This window comes from Cyprinus carpio, chromosome A5 (assembly GCF_018340385.1).
Source record: "Cyprinus carpio isolate SPL01 chromosome A5, ASM1834038v1, whole genome shotgun sequence".
Classification (NCBI taxonomy): Eukaryota; Metazoa; Chordata; class Actinopteri; order Cypriniformes; family Cyprinidae; genus Cyprinus; species Cyprinus carpio.
In genome coordinates, this window is record NC_056576.1 from 39,608,094 (window position 1) to 39,618,139 (window position 10,046).

Genomic DNA, 10,046 nt, shown 5'->3' on the forward strand with positions numbered 1-10,046 from the left:
CTTTGGTTTTGAGACTTTAGTCTTTGCACCCTTACAGATCTTCTTTATTCCACCAAGAGCTTGTAAACACTCCAAAAAGAGAAGGAAAAACTGAAATCAAATCATATGACCCCTTTAATGTCATCCGGATCGTGTCGGAGAGTTGTTGTTTGGTAAACGAGGCACAGTGGAGATGGTCACAAAAGAAACATTCGTTGAAAGATGAAGCATCACAAACCGTAAGTAGATGATTTCATAATGCTTTTATTTTGATTGTTGTCAAACACTTCAAACATGCAATAGTGAGGGGCGGGACACTGTTTCCAGTGATGATAGCCAATCACAACAGCGGCTGATTACTGACACGCCTTTAAAGGACACGCCCCTTAAACAGCTCGATTTAGACAGAGGGTGGGAAATAATTTTTCCACGTTTTTTTTTTCTTTTCAAAAAATTTTTTTTGTGGAAATACGTTATTAACATTGTAAGTAAACCTCAATGAACATATTAAATCCATGCAATCACCCCTTTAAAAAAGATTTATCACAAGAGGGGTCCCATGCACTTTGGGCGGAGTCAAGGTGTACACCCACTCGGCGCTCACCAACAACATGTCACACACACACACCCACACACTCACTCAAACCCACACTGCGGCTCACACACCACCACACGCACACACCGCACATCCATGGGACCAAACACTCCCACACACAGGAACACACACGCCCACACACACATGACACCCACAACACACACACAACCACCCTCACACACCACACACACACACTCGCACACTCGCACACTCCCCCCCCCCGCACACACCCACACTCACACACACATACACCCACACACACACACGACACACTCACACACACACGACACTCGCACACACTCACTGCCGTCCCACACTCCCTGACACACACTCACAACGACAAACACACCCACACCCACGACCCAACACACTCACACACACGTTGGCACACTTCACTCACACACACTCACTCACACTACACACACACACTACACACACACACACTCACACTAACACACACTCCACACACCCACACTCAATGACACACTTCACACACACACACACACAGGCACCACCACACTGACATACACAGTCCCACGCACCCTCACCGCCCACTCCCACACTCACATTCACACACACTCGCACACACCCCACACCCACCCAACCACACACACACACCACACACACCCACCCCACACACCACTCACTCCCCTCACACACCTCACACACACCCACCCACACACACACTCACACACTGCGCACCCCACTCGCCAAAAACCCACACTCAATAACCCACACCTCAAAACCACAAAACACACACACACACTCAACACACACACACACACACCACACACAACAATGACCACGACACTCACACACACCCACACACCCCCACACACTCCCACACACACACCGCACACTCGAGGACACCCCCACACCCCACACAACTCACCCTGAACTCAGGGCACCACCCAACACTTCCCCACATCAACACTCACAAACACTCACCCCCTCACACACACACCCACACACACACAACACACACACCGACCACACACTGCTCGCACACTCAATGCACACACCCCCCCACCACACACACACAACGACACTCCCACACCCCCACCACGCCACACCCACGACCACACTCAACCCCACCCCCCACCCCCACACCCCACACACACTCACCACACCACCACCCCACACATTACACCACTACACACCCCCACACACACACCCCACCAACACCCCTCCCACACCACACACTTCACAACACCTCGCCCCACACACTCACACCACACACAACACACACACACACACTCACACTCACACACACTCGCACACACTCGCCCCCACACTCAAGGACACCCCCTCACACACACACACACCACACAACTCACACACACACACACTCGCAACACACTCGCACACTCAATTGACACACACCTCACACCATACACACTCAATGGGGATGCGGAGAATGTGGCCTAATGGTTTAGAGAAGTCTGGCCAATCCCAAATCGAAGAGTTGTGAGTTCGAGTCTCGGCCTGCGGGGCGAAAGTGCATGGGTGAGGGGAGTGCATGATACAGTTCTCTACCACCTTCAAATTACGGCCCATGACTTAGGTGCCCTTGTCGCAAGCGCATCGAACCCCCACGGAAGACTGCTGCCCCGCCGGGCGTCGCCGCACAGCATAAAAAATAGCTCGGCTCACGCGCACACGTGCTTCCGGCAGCATGTGTGTTCACAGTGTGACGTGTGTGTGTTCAGCCTGCTCGCCCTTGTGTTGCAACACTTCGGATCGGCGTTAGAAAGGTTAAAGACCAGCGAGCGGCGAAATTCTGAGTATGGGGGGTCACCATACTTTGGTGAATGAGTCACGTCACACTTCACTCACAACACACTCACACAACCCGCACACACATAACACTCACACACACATACACACTCACACTACACACTCACACAACGACTCTCACAACACACACACACGCACACTCACCACAGCACACACCCATCGCACACACTCACAGCACACACAACACGGCTAACACACCTCGGCACACACACACGCACCACTCACACCACAACACACAACTCACACCCACACACCACAACACACACACAACACAGAACAAACATTACTCGAAGTGGAAATAATTTGCCTAACAGTGAGCTGGATGCAACAGCAGCTTTGAAAGAACACGAGTGATTTTGTGTTGAAACTATGATACATAGAATGGAACAAGTGTCTGTACTTTTAAAATATTTTCTTCCTTCCTCATGTTGCAAATATAAAATAAATAAATATCAGAATCTCACTATTGAATCAACGCTGATATTCAATGATCCTGTGGATGATCCTGAACACCTTCATGTGGAGTCTGGAGCATCCTGAATCTCATGGTGCCAACGATAGAATCATCAACATTCATCTGGAAACCACTGAAGTATAAGGACAATACTTGGTTAACTCGTTTCCTAACAGAAGCCTATCAATGCGGTACAGACTACTGTTTATAGACTTTCAAACCCCGAGAACAAACTTATTTTTGCAGCTTATAGCATAGTTAAATTGCTGTGTTTCAAAATAATTACTGATCCGGAGTTTATTGCCAGATGATTTATAAACAGTATTTCTTTGTTCATCTATGTTAAAGCCACAGTAATTTGGGTGGCAGCTGTAGCGAAGGCTAATGGTTAGAGAATTAGGACTTTGTAAACCAGGAAGCGTCGCAGGTTAAACAGTCTTGTCGGAGTCTCATCGTGCTGGCAGGTCTAGTTTGTAGGCTGGGATGGGATCCGGTGTGAATGAACAGTGCGCTTCTCTTCCACCCCAGTACAATACGCATGACTTGAAGTGCTCCGTCCACAGTGCAGTCACAAGGCACTGAACACCCAGCCAGTTGCATCCCCGGGCACTGGCAATATATAGTTCGCACCACTGCTATCCGGGTGTGTGTTCACAGTGTGTTCACTTCTCACTGCTGTGGTGTGTGCAATTGGATGGGGTTAAATGCAGAGCCCAATTTGACATTTCGAGTATGGGTTACCATACTTGACAAATGTCACGACTTTCACTTTTTTTCACTTTTACTAATGTCTTATTAGTTAGCTACTGTATGTGAATTCACAGCAGATGTTTCCAGCATCCTCCAGACGCTCCTTTATTCAGATGATTTCAGAACAGCTCACATAATCATAAAGGATGGCTATATTTCCTTTTAAGTCACTTGTCAGATATATGACAGTCGATTAGATCATGCCTTCATACTGACTTCACTTTCACTCGCTGAAATCTGTCTGTTATAGGACGTATATCGAGCACTGATCACACATTCACAGGAGATCAGGTGACAGTAAACGTGGTGTCATCATCACATTTAGTTTTACACATGACGAGTTCACAGGCAGAACAACAACAAAACAGCAGTATTTACAAATGAGTGAACTGGATTAATAAATTAACAACATGGACTTAAAGGGATAGTTTCAAACAGGGAAATTTAAATTTGCTATAAATTTAACACCAAAGATGGTCAGTAAGTGACTTTTTTTCTTCAGTAGAACAGTAGAAGATTTTTAGCTGAAACCAATGATCCTTGGTCGAAACATATAATGCAAGTCCATAATGAAACCATAAAAACATTAACTTCTTCATGGTGTTTCGAACTGAGTCGAAACTGATTCCATCGGTTTCAGTGACTGCTGGAGGAACTTGAATCAGTTCATTCATCACAGCATCAGATACGCTGTCTGTCTCGACTCATTTCCAGTCGGAGTGACTGTCAGGCGTCTGAAAGAGAGCTTTAATTGAGTAACTTGTAGATCTGTGCTGCTCTGCAGTGCTTCAGTCTGATTTCAAAAGAACCAGTTCAATAGAATGATTCATTTGTGAACCGGACATCACTCCACACCGTTTTGCCTGAAGCTAGATTACAGGTGATGATAAATAACATTCGGTTTTTTGCACAGACAATCATTTCACTCAGTATACTCGTCAGGAGCCACGGGGATTAAGTTTGTGTTGCCTGATATGCTTTTTTGGACTCTCACAATGACGGCACCCATTGACTTGCATTCTATGAATCATTTTATGAATCGCCAGTAATCACAACAGCACTGTAATGTAGAGTGGTTACCCCAGCAGAACATAACTCACCATCTGAAAGAACAATTGTTCACATAATCCAGCTGAACACAAATCCGGATGTGAAGAATGCTGCTGGCTCTGCATCAGTGCTGTGGTCCAGATATTGTGGTGTATTTGGGCTGACCAACAGTCTGTCCAGTTCCTCAGAGTTCATCGTGCGGTGGATAGGGCCGGGACAATGAATCATTGGCATCACGATTCTCTCTGGAACTGATTCTGAGCTCACGAAGAAGAGCGATTGTGTGCTCGGTTGAGTCATGTAAGTGGTTAAATGTATTTGCACCTCGGCTTTTATGTGAGATAAATGTAAACACAGCCCACTAAGAAGACCCTTGTAATTTGCTTTAACCTTTTCAAACTGTGTGAATTATTATTTTAGGTTCAAGTGGAGTGTGTCAGGAGCGGGAAACACTGCAAAAGTTTTCTTTGTATTTTTGTTTTGTTTTCTAGTTTAAACTAAACAAATTTGAATCAAAGTGCATTTCCTTTACAAGTAAAATGACTTGAGATATTAAGTCTTGTTTTCTAAAAAAAATAAATAAATAATTAATCTATCAAATTTTTCTAGTTTTTGCTTAAAACAAGCAAAAAAAATCTGCCAATGGAAATTAAAAATATTCTTGTTTGCTCTTTGAATTAAGATTATTTTTCTTTGACCATTGGCAGATATGTTTGCTTGTTTTAAGCAAAAACTAGAAACATTTTTCATAGATTTGTAATTTTTTTTTTTTTTTAGAAAACAAGACTTTAAGTAATTTTACTTGTCATATGAATGCAACTTGATTCAATATGTTTAGATATTTATACTAGAAAACAGGACAAAAATACTAAGAAACCCATCTCTTGCAGTGATTCTAAAGCATGCAGTGCTGTCTGCTGTTAGAAACTCAGCTCAGAATCCATTCCAGAGAGAATCCTGATGTATTCCGAGAGTCTCAGAATCGATGCAGAGTTTTACTTGAATCGCAGAGCAATCGCTGGCATGATTGATTGTGGCAGGCCTAGCGCGGTGCTTCAGAAGCACCTTTGCGCGAGCGCCAAGAGCAGCAGCAGGAGCGGTGCGCCGCCGCAGTGAAGAGCAGTGAATAGCAGCAGCAGTGCATGTTGCAGTGAATGTGCTGGCTGGTGGGTGGGGCAGCTCCTGCTGCTGACAGTGACGAGAGGTGGCACAGCCGCTGGTGAGGACCATGCCCAGCGCCGCTGCACACAACACACACACACACACACACACAGAGAGAGAACACTTGTTTGATTCTTGGTGAAAAAAGCCAAATATTGCTGCAAAATTTCATAACATTGTGCCATTACCTGAGGGACAAGAATCAAACAACCAATAGACAACACTCTCACAGGCCAACACTAAAATACTGATACACATGAACATAATGTTCCAGGGGGGGTGGGGGGGGACACTGCATTCAAAATATAAAAATAAACATCTCAAAAGCAAACTTTTCCAAACACCTTTGTCATAATATTAATTCCTGTTTAGAGTGTGTGTGTGTTACTGAGAGAACTGTGTGTTGTGTTTTGCAACAAAAGTGTTTTATGAAATTGAAAACTGAATCAAAGTCTGAGTATTAGTGTCTGGTTTTATAGATTTGGTGTGTGCTTCTGCTGTTTGAGTGTCAGCTTTCAGAAACTGCGTGACAAGAAAAGATTCTGTGTGTAAACAGTTGGAAAAAACTGTAAGTTAAGAAAACTTCATTTCCATGTATGGAGGGTGAACCAGCTCCAGGGTAAGGCTAAAAGCAGCCAAAAAATGTATTAAACATCATAAACCCGTCTTTTTAGGCAAGAACCAGACATGAGTGTCATGGAGGTTAATTTTTTTTTTTTTTTAATGGGACTGAATTTGTATTTAACGTGATTACAATTTAATAAAAACATCAGAAATTTATAATTATATAACATTTCCTTTCCATGGTTATTCAAACAGCGCGCAACACAACCGATGAGTTTCAGCGATGACTCATCTGAACGCTTCTGATTGGCCACTGCATTCCTAAGCTCAACAGAATTGTGTTTGATTGGTTAAAATGCATAACACTGTAAAAAACGCCTCAAATGAAATACGGTGCATCACGAGCAGATCTTAATTAAATGCCAATCGACGCTGTCTGTCAATTTAGTGGCATTTGTGCCCCAAGTCCCCTGGTCAGCACACGTTCCGCCTATGTTCATTTCTGAATGTTCTCTAATGTTAAAGGTTTAAACACTATTTTCCAAGGGAACATTTCGTTTTAGGTTTAGAGACCGGTTCTCCCTATTAACTAGTATTATTGCATTATACCATGCATATTACTAGTATATTAGCTGTTATTACTTATAAAGCCATATTAATGCTTTTATTCTGCATGACCATATTTTAGTTTCTTCAGTCCTACCCCAGCTAAACTTTATCTTTGTACAGATGTCAGTTATATCTGAGGTCATTTCCTGTTGAAAGTGCAAAGAATAGCAGAAGATTAAATGTGTGTAATCTTTGGATATGTGGGTCAGTGTTGGGTCATCCACACAAATACTCTGTGGGTTTGAAAACAAGCTCAGAGATGTTCTTGAGATGGCGAAGGTGACTCACTGCTCTCGGTCTTGATGCAGAAGCGGTGCTTGAAGCCCTTGTGCGAGAGTGTGCACGTGATGACCTCTGGATTACTGCAGCCCACGTCCACATACCTCTGCCCATGGAAGACATTACAGCCGTAACACTGCAGGCCGGAGACTGAGAGGAGAAGCACGTCATCATCAGAGAGATCCAACACAGTCTGTTTTTTACATTTACATTCAGTAATGTTGCATAATATTTAGGACTTGAATAAAATCAGTTAAATATAGATGTAACCATTTTTAGGTTACCGTTTCAGATTTTCTTCATGCTTTCTTTTGCTATTAACCTGATCAAACGAAAAATCATTTTTGTATTTTGAATTTGTATGCTATTACAGCCTGATTTGTTGAGATTTAAAAATGCATTATGTTTTTTTTTTGTGTTTTTATTTGTAATGATTTTGATTTTTAAAAATTTGATTTGTTAAAATGAAATTCAATAAGTCTTGATTTTTTAATGCATTCTTATTGTGTCATTAATGTTTTTATTATTATTACACTGAAAAAAAAAAATTATTCATTGAATTACTAAAAAATTACTAAAAAGCAAAACACTCCCAGCCAGATTTCAGATGCCCAATAATCCCAGCAAATGTGTGTGGTGTTTTCCATGTTTTACGGGTCTGTCCATAGGCGTAATGGTTTTTATACTGTACAAACTGTATATTCTATCGCCCTACACCAACCCTACACCTAACCCTACCCCTTACAGGAAACTTTTTGCAATTTTAGATTTTTCAAAAACTTCATTCTGTATCATTTATAAATTTGTTTCCACATGGGACCTAAAATGTCCTGGTGTTACTGGTATTTACTTTATCCTTGTACCAGGCACACACACACACACACACACACACACACACACACACACACACACTCACACACACTCACCCTGTGTGGAAAGCAGTGTGGATGCTAAAGTGAACCCGAGCCCGTAGAGCAGCAGCGCGTGTGAAGTCATCAGTGTCTGTCTGTGCGCGTCTCAAGACTCCTCAGGAGACAGCATCACCTCCTGCAGCCGTCTGTGCGCCTGAGACGCGTCTGGACGAGGAAAGAGTGTTCCTCCTGCTCTCTCCCTCTCTCTCTCGGCTCTCTCTCTCTCTGTGTGTGTGTGTGTGTGTGTGTGTGTGTGTGTGTGTGTGAGAGAGAGAGAGAGAGAGAGAGAGAGATCAGAGGCTGATGATGATCACACTAATGTAAATGTGTGTGTGTGTTCTTTCTACTTTCGTTTAGCAGAGACATTCTATCTAATCAAGAATTATAAAGTAAATCCATTCTTAGGGTCTGTAATGCTGTGGATAAGGCAGCTTTGCCGTAAGCCTCTGCTCTCCAGCATATGGTCTCTCTCTCTGATATTGAGAGATATAGTTACACTCATGACATATTTCTAATAGCAGGGCTTTGGCTTCTTCTAAACGGGTCACTGAGACTCTGACTTTAAGTTTTTGCATGCATATGATATACACCCCACACCCTTAAACCTAACCACTGCGTATCATGTACAAGTCAAGGTCAGTTTCTGCATATAAATACTACACCAAATAGGACATCGCCGTGCAAACCCTCTTTTGGAAGCTTTTATTTGTAAGAGTGATCTTTCTCCAGAAGTATGACTCTCTGCAGTCTTTACTCTTGCAGCGCTGCGCTTTTCTGATGCCAAGCTGCTTTTGTGGAAGCGATCTTTCACAGTAATCTCTTAGTGTAAATATAAAATGGACTGCAGATTGAGGATTGTCCATGTCAGGTTCAAAATCTCACATCTATTGTCTACTTCTGCCAAAGGAGCAGAAGAAATCTATATCTGTTCACAGCGCCAGAGCATCAGAGCAGATTCGTGCTGAACATTAAAGAGCCACTGATACCTGATTTAACCCATAATCATAGTTCTGTTGCTATAAATGGTTTGGTTAATTTAGTGATATTAAATAATACTTTTGAATAGTTAGTCAGTTAATTTAGATGTTACTGTTTTAGTGAGTGCAAAGCATTGAGCAGATATAATGGTCAGAGAGCAGTCTTTAACACACCTGGTCATGTACTGAGAGACTGAAGTGATAGTTTACACACAAATAACAATTCTGGCATTGTTTATTCAGCCTCTAGTTGTAGCAAACTTGTATGACTTTGTTTCTTCTGCTGAACACAGAAAAATATATTCTGAAGAATGTGGGAAACCAAACAGCTGCCGGTAGCCATTGACTTCCATAGTATTTTTTCCTGCAAAATGAAAGTCTACCGGCAGCTGTCTGGATCCAGCTCTAACAAAGACCTGAGAAGAGATGATGCCGACCCTCAAACAAGATACAAAACCACCAAAGTTTAATCACAACATATAATCGTTACTGTTAATAGTGTTGGTTGCATGTCTTTAACTAACTGTGTGAACTTTAAACTACCACTAAAGCTGTAAATATAATGCAGATACTTACATTTTCTGTAAAGCTGCTTTGCAAAAATTTGCATCTTGAAAAGCACTAAACAAATACACTTAAACTGAACTGAACTGTTTGGTTACACATCCTAATTCACTACATTAACTGCTTTCTTAGCTGTATTTTGTAAATTGAATTTAACACACTGGGAATGTCTTTGTTTCCTTTACACATTTATAGGGCAAGGTTTTACTAAACTCATACTTGTGTAAAAATAAAACAGTAAAATGAGATTTGTTTGTTTGGCAAATCATTTACTTAATATTCTACATAAATTAAACCACAGTTTAATTTATTTTAGGCCTTGGGCTAATTTAACTGTTTTAATAAAGCATTTTGTT